The following is a 13,713-nucleotide window of genomic DNA, read 5'->3' as shown; positions in this document are numbered from 1 at the left end:
TATTATAAGATAGTTCAGCCCAAGGAGTTAGGTTATTTAAAAGTATGATGTGATTAGTTTGTTCTACCAGTCCTCACCTCTTTGCTATTGTTCCTAAAGATAATGGAAATAAAAAATATAAACAGAAGAGAGCCAAGGAAAATCAGCTTCAGCTCTATATCTCATCACTCTCCCACTTCAGTGTTACAGTTACTGCATCAAAGATTAATTAATCTGTTAACAAGTATTTAAACTTATTTATTTATTCAGCTATTTTGTATTTTCATTAGAACTTTAATATATTTTACAAAATGCCATATCATCAAATAAACAATAATGTTCTGTTTGCTGATAGACAGAGTAGAAGTCCATCTTAGTGCTGAGAGATGAAGAACATTTGTGTAAGTAAAGTTACCGTGACAGTAGATGTTCAAATGGTAACTGCTTCAGTAGCCTTAGCTATATGGGGGTTATTTCCTACACATGATATAACACCCAGGCAGCTTCCAAAGCTTCAGGCCACCTTCCACATGCCTAAAACATCAGTCAGCTTGAGCTGAGCTGACTAAAAGACAACTTTGAGTACCAAGCTTTCATATCTTTCATGCCAACAAAGAAAACGAGACAGAGCCCTGAAGGAAAATGCTATTAATAACAAAAAATAAATGTCCAGACCCTGGCATAAACAATACACCAAAAAACAAGGAGGATGGAGGGAGGGAGCAGCTGCTGAAGCAGTGATCATTCAAACATCTACTATTATGGTAAGTTTCCTTGAACAACTGTACTATGGTCATCATATTGATCACTGCTGCAGTAGCCTTAGCTGTATGGGGAGATTACCCTAGCATACTACATCTGAGTGTTGAAGGTGAAGAGTCCAAGAGCCCCTAGAAGATGGTCCTGGTAAAGCCTGATCTAGCACTAGAGATGAAATCATACTTATAGTACTTTGTAAAAGTATGTGCAGAGGACCAAGTTTCAGATTCTAGAATACTTGTAGAATCCAACCCTTTCCAAAAAGCCACAGATTAAGCCAAGGCCCTGGTACAGTGACCTTGACCTTTACAGAAATAGATTTGCTGCGGTGATTATATCAAAAGGTAATAACCTTAGACAACCATTTGGAAAATTGCCTGTTTTTAACACAGGTTGTCTTGTAGTCTTCTTACCTTCTTGTCTCTGCTTCTTACCTTCACAAGAAATGGACAATTGATCTGAAGATCTGAAAGACTTAGCTCTGTCAGGATAGTGCTTGAGTTGTCTGTGGATATCCTAGGTATGCAGTACCCTTTCTCCCTCAGTTTTGAGTTTAAGAAAGAAAATGGGGAGATGGATAGTTTGACTTAAAGTAAACCTGGACACCGCTTTAGGCATAAAAAAATGATTAGTCCTCAAAGAAACTTCTCTGAAAAATGAGATAGACCTGACTCATCATAAGAGTGTTCAAGTCAGATACCCTACTTGCAGAGGTGAGAGCCATCAGTAAAATGGTTTTGCATGTTAAGAACCTCAAGTGACCCAGGTCAACTGGTACAAATGGAGCACATTAGCTTTTCTAACACAAAATTAGGATCCCAAGGTGGGATCAACAGTTTGCTTGGCGGCCTCTTCTGCAAAACCCCTTTCAAAAACATTTTGACATGAAAATGCATTGAAAGATATTGTGAAATGGCAGATAAATGAACCTTGATGGAGGAGTAAGAAAGGCCATAGGATAGTAGCTCACACAAATATTGTAAAAGCAGAGATCAACTAGCCCTAAATGGGTTCTGGTTATCTTGCTGACACCCACTAGAAAACCTTTTCCATTTACTAATATATGAGTTGCTAGTAGCAGGCTTTCTTGCCTCCATTAGTACCTGTGGCACATCCTCAGTAAATAGGTGTCCAAAGGGAATTAAGACCCTATCATCAAGACAGTCAATTGAAGTTGACCGAGGTTGGGATGTGTCAACCCCCCCCCTTTTGTGAGTAGATTCAGTCTGTAAAGAGGCTTGTGGTAATAGCCCGTGGCCATTTCCAAAAGAAGACAAAACCATAGCTGCCTGTGCCAGAAGAGAGTCACCAAAATGATCTTCTGATATTATTTCCAAATTGTATGATGTACCCTGAATATCAGTAGAAATTGTCCGGGTTACATTTGAATTGTGTTAGGAAGGAACTCTGCTTCACATGGAATAGAACCTGTTCCAGAGAAGGAGTAGTCTCAGGAATACATATCTGCCACTTCAGCAGGTCTGATTTATATCTCAGGCAAGGTTTAAGTCTTTTTAGATGATTTATTCTGGGACTGTTTGTTTTTCAGGTATTTAGGAGGTCCATCGGGGGGGGGGGGGTCTTGACAATGCTTTGTATGTCAGTATAGAGCTCCCCTCAATAGCCTGCAGGAAACAGAATACAGGGATATGGACTTGAGGCAGTCTGCATAGGACATGTTGCTTAGGCTCTGTATACTTTTAGTGAGGAACTTCTTTAAACATCCCAGTTGTTGGATATACCTGGTAAGGTACATACCAAAGGAGGCATTGTACTCAATGATAGGTCTGATGAATGCCACATACAGTGGAATTATGACTTTGGACCTAGATTCTATACCTTTGTTTATAAGTCACACAGCATAGAATGATTTCCTCCCTACTGTAGACATGTAATGCTTAAAGGCTAGATTACTGTTTATGTGTACCCATAAGTCCATAACTACTGTGTCAACTCTTAGGGGTGTGCATGATAGTTACCAGGGGTGGATGACTTCCCAAAGAATACTATTATGCATTTCTTGGCATTTAGTTTTAGTCCATGGATCTGACACTGGTTATTTGTCTGTGTCACCCCTTCCTGGAGATCATTTATGTCACTGGTGGATTCTATGACCACTCATAATTGCATCCATCAGCAAATTTAGTCAGCCAACCATTGACATAGGCCTTGACTTCAGAGATGTAAATGCCAAAAAGGAGTGGTCCCTGGATGGATCCCTGAGGGACTGCACTTGTGACTGGCCTCTTTGTAGATGTGGATTCCCCATTCTAACTTTCTGGATCTTGTATGTAAGCCATCTGGCTGTCCACTGGGTGACATGGGTTTAAACTTAACTTCTTGAGTTTGTCAGCAATGTCTGAGTGGGAAATTGTTTCAAATACCTTATCCAGGTAAAGGTAGCAGTGTGAACCATTTGCTTTGGTGACCTTCTCAAAGAAGTCAACTGGACTGAGTAGGCATTACCTGCCCTTGATGAAACCAAATTGGGTTGGGTCCAGAGTCTGGAGGTTTCCTATTTCATTATCGATCATTTCCATGATAATTCTTTACATAGCTTTGTACATGAAACTAGTGAGACTTATGGGTCGGTAGTTTCTAGGGTCTGTATATGGCCCACCTTTGTGGAGAGGGATGAGTGTTGTTGCTCTCCATTCATGGGGCAAGAAGCCTGTTTGAAGCTACAGTTAAATAGCAATTCCAGACGACCTGATAGGTGACATTTCATGCTATTTAGAAGGCATCCAAGGATATTGTCTGGGCACATTAATGCAGGGATTTTGGCTTTAGAGAGACCATTAAAGACCAGTTCCCTAGTCATAGCAGGGGGAGTTATGGTATTTCCCAATGGAAGGTTGAGGGGAAAGATGGGCAAACTAGGAAGTGAAATTGTTGGCCAGTAGGTTCGCAGACATAACTTACAAACGCCTTGTGTTTGGTCCTCTGAGTTCTTTGTTTGGTTTGATGAGAGTGCTTTTCTTCTGATGGCTGCTGCCATGATTTTCTTCCTTTTGTTATACACCCTACTGATGTTGTGTTTCTACCAGGGTGGCTTCTTTTTAAGTTTGTTCTGTACTTCTTCCTGGTGGGTACAGCTGCATCTATGCAACTATTAACATGCTTGTATAGGGTTTCTGTGAGCAGTGCTGCATAGGCAATAGTGTTCTCAGGGTCTGAAATTTTGTCAGGTTATTACTTAATATTAGGAAATTAGTCTTAGAGTAGTTTCTGGATATTCCAGGGTTAGCTGGGGTAACAGGTTTTATTTTTATTTCAAAGGAGATCATTTTATATTCTGACCTTAAAAGAGAAGGCATTATACTAGTGGTTGTGCAGCACTCTCCCATATTAATGAAGACCAGATGCAGTATGGGTGCACCCCTGGTTAGTGTACTGAAAACCTCGTCTGTGTAGTTTGTGTTTACGAAATCCGGGAATCTTTTCTTGTATATTTGGAGTTATATATGTTAATAGTGGGGTAATTAAAGTCACCCATAAATATGGTATGGGTTGGAAGGTGAATGTTTCCAGTAAGTTTAAATACATGTTATGGGTTTCTTGGGTCACAGAGGGGGACTTATAGCTTGCAAGGAAATGATATGGGATTTTGATTATGGCAATTTGAACATGGAGATGCTGAAATGCATTGTCCTGTTTGACCTGCCTTGTGCTATATTTATTTTTGATGTTAATTGAGACACTTCTCCTTTTAGTCTCTGTCTGCGTAGTGGCTGGTCTAAATGAGTGAAAGGCCTTACAGCTTTGCACTGTCAGTATGTTCTTCATGGCTGTAGACCATGTCTCAGTGACTTCACAAACATCAGCATTCTCTAGGGTGAGGAGAGCTTGTAGGTAGTGGAGTTTTTTGTTTAGACTCCTAGCACTGATCAGTAACACCATTAGATTTTCTTGGTTTTGATTTGCTATGTCAGAATTACTTTCAGTTTGGTATTTCCTAAAAAAGGCACTATAAGGGAGGTCAGTGTTTTAGTTAATATTCAGAAGCCTAGAGGGGAGAGGAGCAGACCATCCCTGGCAAAATAGCACAGTCTGTTGATCATCTCCTTCCATGCTGACAAATATTGTACCCCTTTTTTATGACACCAGAAACTAAACCAATTATTAAACCAATTATTAAAGTCAGCCATCTTCTGCTCATATGTGACATCATCATGTTGCTCAGTGTTAGGTTCATACCAGCCTTGGACACATATTCCGAGAGCTCCATGAAGTATCTCTTCATATTGTCTTGGAAGGCATGTCTCAGTTTTTTTCACCCACATGGACTACTACTCAGTCATTCTGGTACTTGCGGTCCAATGACCTAAAAGCATGCATAATGTAGTGGATCCTGGCTTCTGATAAACAACTGACCGTTACTTTCTCCTTACTCAACCTGGTGAATGGAGTCTTCAATGACCAGAATGTTGGATTGTGTGGTGGCTTGCCGTATGGGCTTCAAAGTAGAGAGTCCATGAGATGTCGCTGCATATATTAATGTGGGTGTTGTTTTTAAAAAGTGCATTTGGGGCTGCTGAAAGTATTTTTAGGTGTACTTTGTCTAGGAGGTCTTTATGGTTTAGGAAGGCTAGATTTAAGTGTTGCAGCATATGTAGGTCTATGTGTCTCCTTTGAATTGTGTGTGATAGGTGAGCGTTTGTACTCTTGACAAGCTGATTGTCATTAGGAGTACTTTTACCCTGTCGGGTGACATTATGTAAATACATTTCTTACAAACTATATCAGATTGCTTGAGAATTAACTGGTTGTCAGTAAAGATGTGGCAATTTCAACATTGTCTCAGGAAGCCCATATCCACAAAGCTGGTAGCAGAAATAGTGGGGAAAGTTCATATCCATGGGAACAGACCCTTTTTTTTTTGATCAGATGGTTGCAGTGATAATAGAAAGTAATGTCAGGAGTGTCTGGTGTGCAGCTCTGGGGGCAGTGCTTGTCACTGCAAACAAGTTGTCCTGTGTGAAGCTAGGTATTGGTGAAATTTCAAGGGTGCTTTTATAGGACAAATGTCAACCCAAGGTGTCTGTGTCTATACAGCACACTGCCAAACATTTCAGGGGAGACTAATAATTAGACCATGATGGTTTATGGATGAAGTATGTAGGGAAATATTCTGAAGTTAGGCTAGTCAGCAGGAAATCAAGCAATACTTATTGGAAAGAAAGAATTAGCTTTGTCAAAATTATGAAAAGAAGGGATTTGCCTGAATGGCTACTGCCTGTCTACTACTAGTGCCAGTTTCACAGCAGCTTCACACTGCTGGGATACAATGCTCCTTTCCTTATTCTGTCAGCAGAAGCAAAACTTTAGTACCAGTCCCAATATGAGAAGCAGGTCACAGGCTCTTCTGTGATCAGCAGTCTTGTCCCAGATGATACAATACTACAGTTACATGCACGACATATTGTGGTGGTATCCGCATACACATCACACTAAAAAGAAATCAGTATCTAGTATCCGCATTTGGAAGGTGGGGCTTTCCTTCTCCTTTAGTGTATTAGTTCAAGAAAACGAAAACCACAGACTCACCACGAAAAAATCTCTTTTCATAGTCCGGGTGCGACAATTGTCCCCCTGTTGCATCAGTCCTTCACTTGGAGTATGTCCATGGGTGTTAAACCATGGACATACTCCAAGTGAAGGACTGATGCAACAGGGGGACAATTGTCGCACCCGGACTATGAAAAGAGATTTTTTCGTGGTGAGTCTGTGGTTTTCGTTTTCTTGAACTTTTATCTCAGTTTTGAACCGAGACTCTTCAGTCGGATCAACCCTATTTTACTACCATTCCTTTAGTGTATTGAAATCTGTTCCTCCCAACATAACTCTGAGTTATGCCTAAGATCGTCTTTAATATTGTTTATCTAGAGGGCATCTAAGCCTCCTGCAGGTCCTAGCTTGGAAACCTGAACACTATTCAAGAAACCTTATACTCAGGTAGGATGTTGGGACTACTCAATTTAACTGGTTTCTGAGGAAAGACTCCTGACAAATCTGCACCCCAGCTGAAGTAGCTACAGGCTCAGTTTTCCCGATGTGCACTAGTCCAACCCCTTCTAGGACTTCAAGAACATGGAAAAACTCCCTACCACCATGTAACTGGATCTGCCTTCCAAGAGAGAGTGGTAGCAGAGCAACTCTGTGTGTTCAAAATATACTTTATTTTCCCTTTAAAAGACTTCCCAAAAGAACACTGTTTAACCTATGAAATGCCATTAGTTTTTGAAACCTTTTTTAGTACCTCCAGTTAGTATAGCGCATTCATTCTACCGCATTAAAATTTTGCTACCAGATTTTCTTTAAAATCACTGCATATGATGGAAATATTGAGCATAAAATGTACATAGCATATAAACTATAATCACTCATCCTACTTATCAGCCAGTTGGTGCAGAGAAGTGTAGCTCTGACTTGTTTATGATCTGCTCCCTGTGCCAAGGGAACAGGGTTTCAATTTTTCTAAGTTCATTAGCCCATTGTGGGAGATTAAGCAAGTCAATTAAACAGACGTTGCTTTGGGGCAGTTGGGAATTTGTGTTAGAATCCTTAATTGTATCCTCGGCTTCATGCCTACTAAATATCCTTAACCTTAGCTTACCACTATGTAAATAAATTGATGCTTTTGGCGCATTGTTTTAGTACCCTATGTATTATTTGTCATACTTTAATTGTACCAGTTTTGTAAGTCATTAATACTGTAGATGTACTTTGGGCATCTGGGTCACAGATGAAAAGAGTCATTTGACCATTTCACTTACCCATTTATCAAATGTAAAATAAAATAAACTGCAATACTAATTAGTGCAATATACAAATTATTTTGGAGCTTGCATTCTGACACAAAATATGGTATAGAATTTTAAGGAACATTCTCATAAACAATCAATGTATTTACAAATGTTTTAGATTACACTGTTACATAACTACAACTAAAGGTTGATTGATAAAACTACAAATAATAGCTGAAATTAGCTTTTGTATTTAAAACCAGTTGAAACTACAAAGCACTCTTGACAGTGGGACTTTTCTAGTTAATAAATGCATCCCTCTTAATTAATACTTAGCAGCAAAAATCACCAGAAAGAATGGACCAAGACTCGCCATAATATCTAATACAGTACAGGGTACTTCAGATTAACTCCCGCTGCCCCATATTTTTACAAAATTATAGTATCTTTACAGATGGAGATGCATAGTGTTGGGATCAGCTATATGCCAAAATGTTATAGCTTTCAGCCAGGCAAATTAACTGCAGTGGCTCAGAAGCTATTTTACTTTAGCAACATAAAAAGAAAAAAAAAATGGCTAGATTCTAGTGGTAGAAGGAAGGTAGCACCATGCACGTAATTCAAAGAATATCCCTTGGCTTGTGCTAACTGACCAATGCAGGATGTTTGTTTAGCATGAAAGAGAAAAAATTTTATTCAGAAACCTCATACAGCCAGAATGAGAAAGACCTCATTAGTGGCCCATTACTGTGTCTCTGAATTGACCACTGTACTGTCAGACCTGACCTAGCCATTGTTCTCGCTAGCAGTCCATGCATCACATTAGCAAAGGCATCCCTCCTCTTATACACATATGCACACACAAATGCAGAAGCCCACACAAATGTCCACAGACATACGCACAGATATACCAGACCCATGAGTTCTCTGGACTAGCCTGCACTATGAGTATTCCTAGGACTGAAGGAGTGACAGCTGTCCTTTGATGAAGCTCACTGTTTCCTCCTAGAATAAAATTTTACTGAGCTGAGTGATTAATCGCTCAGCCAAGCATATCAAGAACTACATATATTTCATGAGGACAGCACTTGGTTAATTAGCATTAGCTACTCCAGCTTTCTGCAGCATTACCCTATGGCCTCACTCAAAAGGCTGCCTTCCATGCTGAGGTCCCCACAAGGGGAAAAACTTCAGTGCCTGGACGTTCTATGAATTGGAAAGGTTAGCACAATGCAGAAAACTTCTGATATAAGGATTCTATATTACACTAAGCCTTTCTGAATTCCAAAGCATGTCTTGTTTCACTTTCTATCAGTCTAACAGCCAACTAATTATATCATAGCATTCCACAGTGCTTTCTATAGTGCCAGGTTATGTCTGAACAGTGCATTCATGAATCATTGAAGTGCATTACATGAACAGCAACACTGATGTATTGTTATAAAAATTAATTTTCATTTTTATTAGCTGACATTAAATAATTGTTCCTGGGATTGTTGACTTGCAGTTTCTTGTCATTACTATTATTCTTTGAAATTTCTGGTGCTTGCATTTGCATGCAAAATTAAAGCAGATTCTGAGCGTATAATCTTGAATAATTTAAAATGGCATTTGTTTAAGTATTAGCTATGACAAGGAATACAAGTTATCGGGCATTGGTGTTCTGATATAAAATGCCAAATTCCATGAAATCTGTACTGAATATTCTGACAATACATTTTCAGTATTTCTATAACATTTTCCTGGAAAATGGATAACCATTGTTTCTGTGCATGATGTTGTGGAGTTCTGAAGGGATACAGCATAATTCCACCAGCATAATGCTGAGATTTGCTGGAGAAAAGGTGGATAATGCTAGTAATAAGCAATCTGTACAATGTAATCGAACTATAATGTGAAGTTTCAGGAAAACAAATGCAACATTAAGGATTAGGGGCAGTGGGATTTTTTCTGGACATTGAGCATTTCTATTTCTGATAATCTGATGCATGAAGTAGGAGGATTGCCTGTTGGACATTTTGAAAAAAAAATAGAGAAGAATGGAGGAAGTGATGGAAAATAATATACTGCAAACTTTATGTAGTCGGGACACGTGCCTTTGTACATATGAGGCGGTGGATGTGTAACCCATACACAACTGCAGCACTACACCTGACTGACCACTCTGTATGCAGTTGCATTTTCAAAGCAATAATGCAAATTAATTTATGTATTCAACAGGTACCGGTGATACATTATTTTTCATTTGCTGACAAGATTAGCAGCTTTTAAAATGCAGTAGGGTTGAGAAACAACATGGGTAGCTAGACAAAGATCAAAAAACGAAAACTGAATTTTTCCAAAAAAATAGAATAAGTAGATGTACCTAAATGACCTATGCATAGGGAATAATATAAGAATTACTGAAAAATGGTGGAAGGAGATTAAAATGTTTTTTTTTTTTCTCACTAAAGAGATATCCAATGGTTTTAACATTTAAGAAGGACTTTCCTGTGCCATTGAAAGGGTCTGCTGCTTTAAATTACAATCTTCACAACCAAATGCACCCAGATCAACTGTTGTAATGTTTTTTAATCTTTCATGGTTGAAGACCTAGTTTTAAAAATAACTTGGATCCCCAGTGAAAGTTGAAAATAACCAGTTAAAGGAAACAAAGACTTCTTCTGGCTTTTCCTGGTTAGGGGTTGCCACAGCAGATCATCTGTCCGCTCATGATTGGCAGTGGAGTTTTACAGTGTTGAGTTACCAGCCCGGCTCCCAACCTTCCACAGAAGGCACACACATGCACACACTCACACCTAGGGCCAATTTGGAGTGTCCAATCCACCTACTGCATGTCTTTGGGATGTAGGAGGAAACTGGAGCACCCGGAGGAAACCCACACGACCACAGTGAGGACATGCAGACTCCACACAGAAGGCACCCCAGCCGAGAATTGAACCGGAGAACCTCTTGCTGTGAGGCGGCAACGCTAACCACTGCACCACCATGGCCACCCAGGGGAAACAAAGACTATATGGTGAAAACCCATAAGAAAATAAAGACTTCCAGCTTTTAATCAAAAATTACAGCAATATATAAATAAATAAAATACATACATACAATACATATATACATACTTAAATATATACATGCATAAATACATAAACAGAGTTCATCTCTTTCACCCTAAAAGATTAAAACTCTTCTTGCCTTCAGAACAAAAAAAAAAAGATTTATTCCGTGGATAAAGCTCCATTATACATTAAAATAATATTGCAATTCCAGAAATGGAATCAAAGGACTGGGCACTTTCTTTACTGAGAAGACACTGCGAGATTGATACATAGAAAGCTGTTGTTTTCACTTAAATGTAAAAAGCTTCAAAGGTCCCTGAAAAAAATAAAGAAAGACATAAATAACATTGATTGTTATTAACACTTGCTAATGTTTCACCTTTACCAGACTAACACCATTTGCAGTTTTTTTTTGTATTTTGTTTTGAAAATCACACTTTTTATTTTAGCAGTTTTAGACAATGGCGAGTCTTTCACAAATCTGTAGATGTAATAAAAAACAGTGGAGTGGACAATTATCACTGCTATGTTATAAGTAAGATTTATCTTATAAAAGGATTGACACATAAGTATAGTGCAGACCGATTAGGGTATGTTCTCTATGAATTAGGTTCATAATTTTTTTTGCTTATGCTTTCTTATATATTTATGGTTTAAATGATTTTACTACTTTTTCATAGGATTATTTCATTTGATTCCATATTTAGTAATATGGCCTTAATGATATTCATAACATGTGAGTTCCCTCTTTTTCTTATTTATTATCCCTAAAAATTTAGAATGCTTTTATAAAAATCTTTGCTGTAGGTTGACCAAATTATTGTGCTTCCAAACTTTATATTTGTTTTTTCCTCTTCTTTCAGCTCAAGCATTTGGTTTGGTTACCTTGGCAACCTGAGTTTCTTCATTTATCTGCATGCAAAGGATATCATGCCATTGCTTTCACTGATTATGTTAACATTTTCATGAGATACAACAAAATGACAGTGTGAAGGAGTCCAGCATTTCAGTCATACAGTACTTTATGAGCGTTACTTGATACTGTCAAAGAGGGCCAGGTAATTGCCTTCCCATACTCAGAAAAAATAATGCTTGGAAGCAGTGCCCTTCAGATGCTATTTGAGGATTTCCTACTTAATAATTGCTTTTACTTTTTATCTTAGAAAACTGTTTTTAGTGTGTGAGTTATGGCTGCTGAAGTGTAAGTGCCATTAGTAAATTAATAGCCATATTGCTGTCTAGTTTATGTGAGTACTACTTAGGTTAGATTTGTAAACATCTGTTACTACTGGTAACATGTTTTGCACTGGATAAGCTGGCTATGTTTTCTGGTCAATTTACATTTGTGTCTGATTATGTATTACACTCTCTCAAACAACAGCAACCGATTTTCATCACTGAGGCTGCATTTCTAAAAAAATGCTGCTGCTTGGGGTGTTAATACCACCCATTAATGAAAAGCGTTTAATATTAGTTTTGGTAGGCATGTTTAGATTTATAGTTGGAGATTTGCACTGATCACAAATTGCAAAGTGATTAGCAAAGCATATCAAGATGGCAGTTAAATATTTTTCTCTCTTATATATGTTAGGAGGGTTCAAAATACATAATCTGTAAAGCTGCTTGGCCAGTTGTTGCATGATTGTCTTCTATGGATAACTTTTATTAAATATTTCTAAAAACTGAAGAATTCCTTCTAGATATTATTCTTTTTATGTAATTCTGAGGTGACTCTTTGTAATTAAAGGGTTCAGATACATCTTGTTCTGAAGCGATCTTAATGATGGACTATAGACGTATATTTTCCTTTGACTACGTATAAATCATTAAATAAATAAATATGTGGGAAAAACATTTTTTTCGTCCATCAAACTAAATGCATTAGTCCAATTTTCTTAAGCTTCCTGTTTATTTAATCATTTCATATTGCTTTCTTTAATCTGCTGCTTTTAACTTATTATTTATCAGTCTCTTCCACTATTTATTCACATGTTAGATGTATACAGTCAGAGGTTCATAGATTCATAGATTGTTCTAAGGCTAATGACCCAGGGAGTCTTTCAAAGCTTAGCCAAGTTTTCCTGAAAGAATAATGATGTCTTAAATCTGAATAGGACATTAAGAGACAGGCACGTAGCATTTTTAAGCTTCCTCTGTCCACAAGGGACATGGCTGCTAAGCCCAATGTAAATTTCCTGTTCCCCATCCACTGGTCTAGGTTGCGGTCAAACTGGGTAATATACCAACTTAGCTTCACAGGGATGGGAAGTCTGTTCCATAGGAAGGGCAGTCTTTGGGACATATATTTGTCTCTCCAGCATGTTCTGTTTAAGCTACAGGCAAAATTCAGTTCCCTACACCTTATATGCCTGGTTCTGTTTGACTTAGGAATATGCAGGAGATTCATAAATGTGGGTTTTGTGGCCAGGTATAGGTCACTCCTCAACAATCTACAGATGGTAAGCAGAGGGAAAGGACTTTAAGGTGCTCTGCATATGTCAGTTTTTTTATGTCTTCTATTCTTTTTGTAAGGAACCTCTAAGGTCGCTCTAGTTGCTGCATATGTCTGGTCAGGTGCATACCGAAGGGAGCATTGTACTTTATGACTTGTCCAATATGGACAGAGTACAATTTTTTTTCTTTTCTCTCTCTTTCTCCAGATCTTACTATCAATTTTTTCTTATTATAATATTAGTAAAATAAAGAGTTAAACTGATGTCCATTACCAATCATTAAGTGTTCACATTCTTGGGTTTTAAGTAGCCTGAAGAATTTATATGATTATTGTTTTATTGATATGTATCTTCCCAAGTTAAGAGGATTGAGAAATGCCTCTGTTCTACAGATGTCATGTATAGTAGTAAACTTTAGAAGATTATACATGAAGACTGGCTTTAATCCCTTAATTAACAATGTCCATCTATCTATTCTTATATAACTAAGGAGCCTGCAATTATGCTAATACAGTTTTCATTTTCTATTACTTTGAGAACATTACACAAAAGCTCACATGCCATCATCCTTTAAAAATTATTACACAGCTTTCAAACAGTAACAATAACATGTTCAGCTTTAAATTGGAATTTAATTACTTCAAATCATGGCATTTCAGCTATGACAAGGGATGCCTCAAAAAAATCTGCTGTAAGTAAAACACTCAAACATACATATAC

The sequence above is a fragment of the Protopterus annectens genome, chromosome 5.part0 (genome assembly GCF_019279795.1).
Source record: "Protopterus annectens isolate FY-2018-M chromosome 5.part0, PAN1.0, whole genome shotgun sequence".
In the NCBI taxonomy this organism is placed as follows: domain Eukaryota; kingdom Metazoa; phylum Chordata; order Ceratodontiformes; family Protopteridae; genus Protopterus; species Protopterus annectens.
This window is presented reverse-complemented; position numbering follows the sequence as displayed.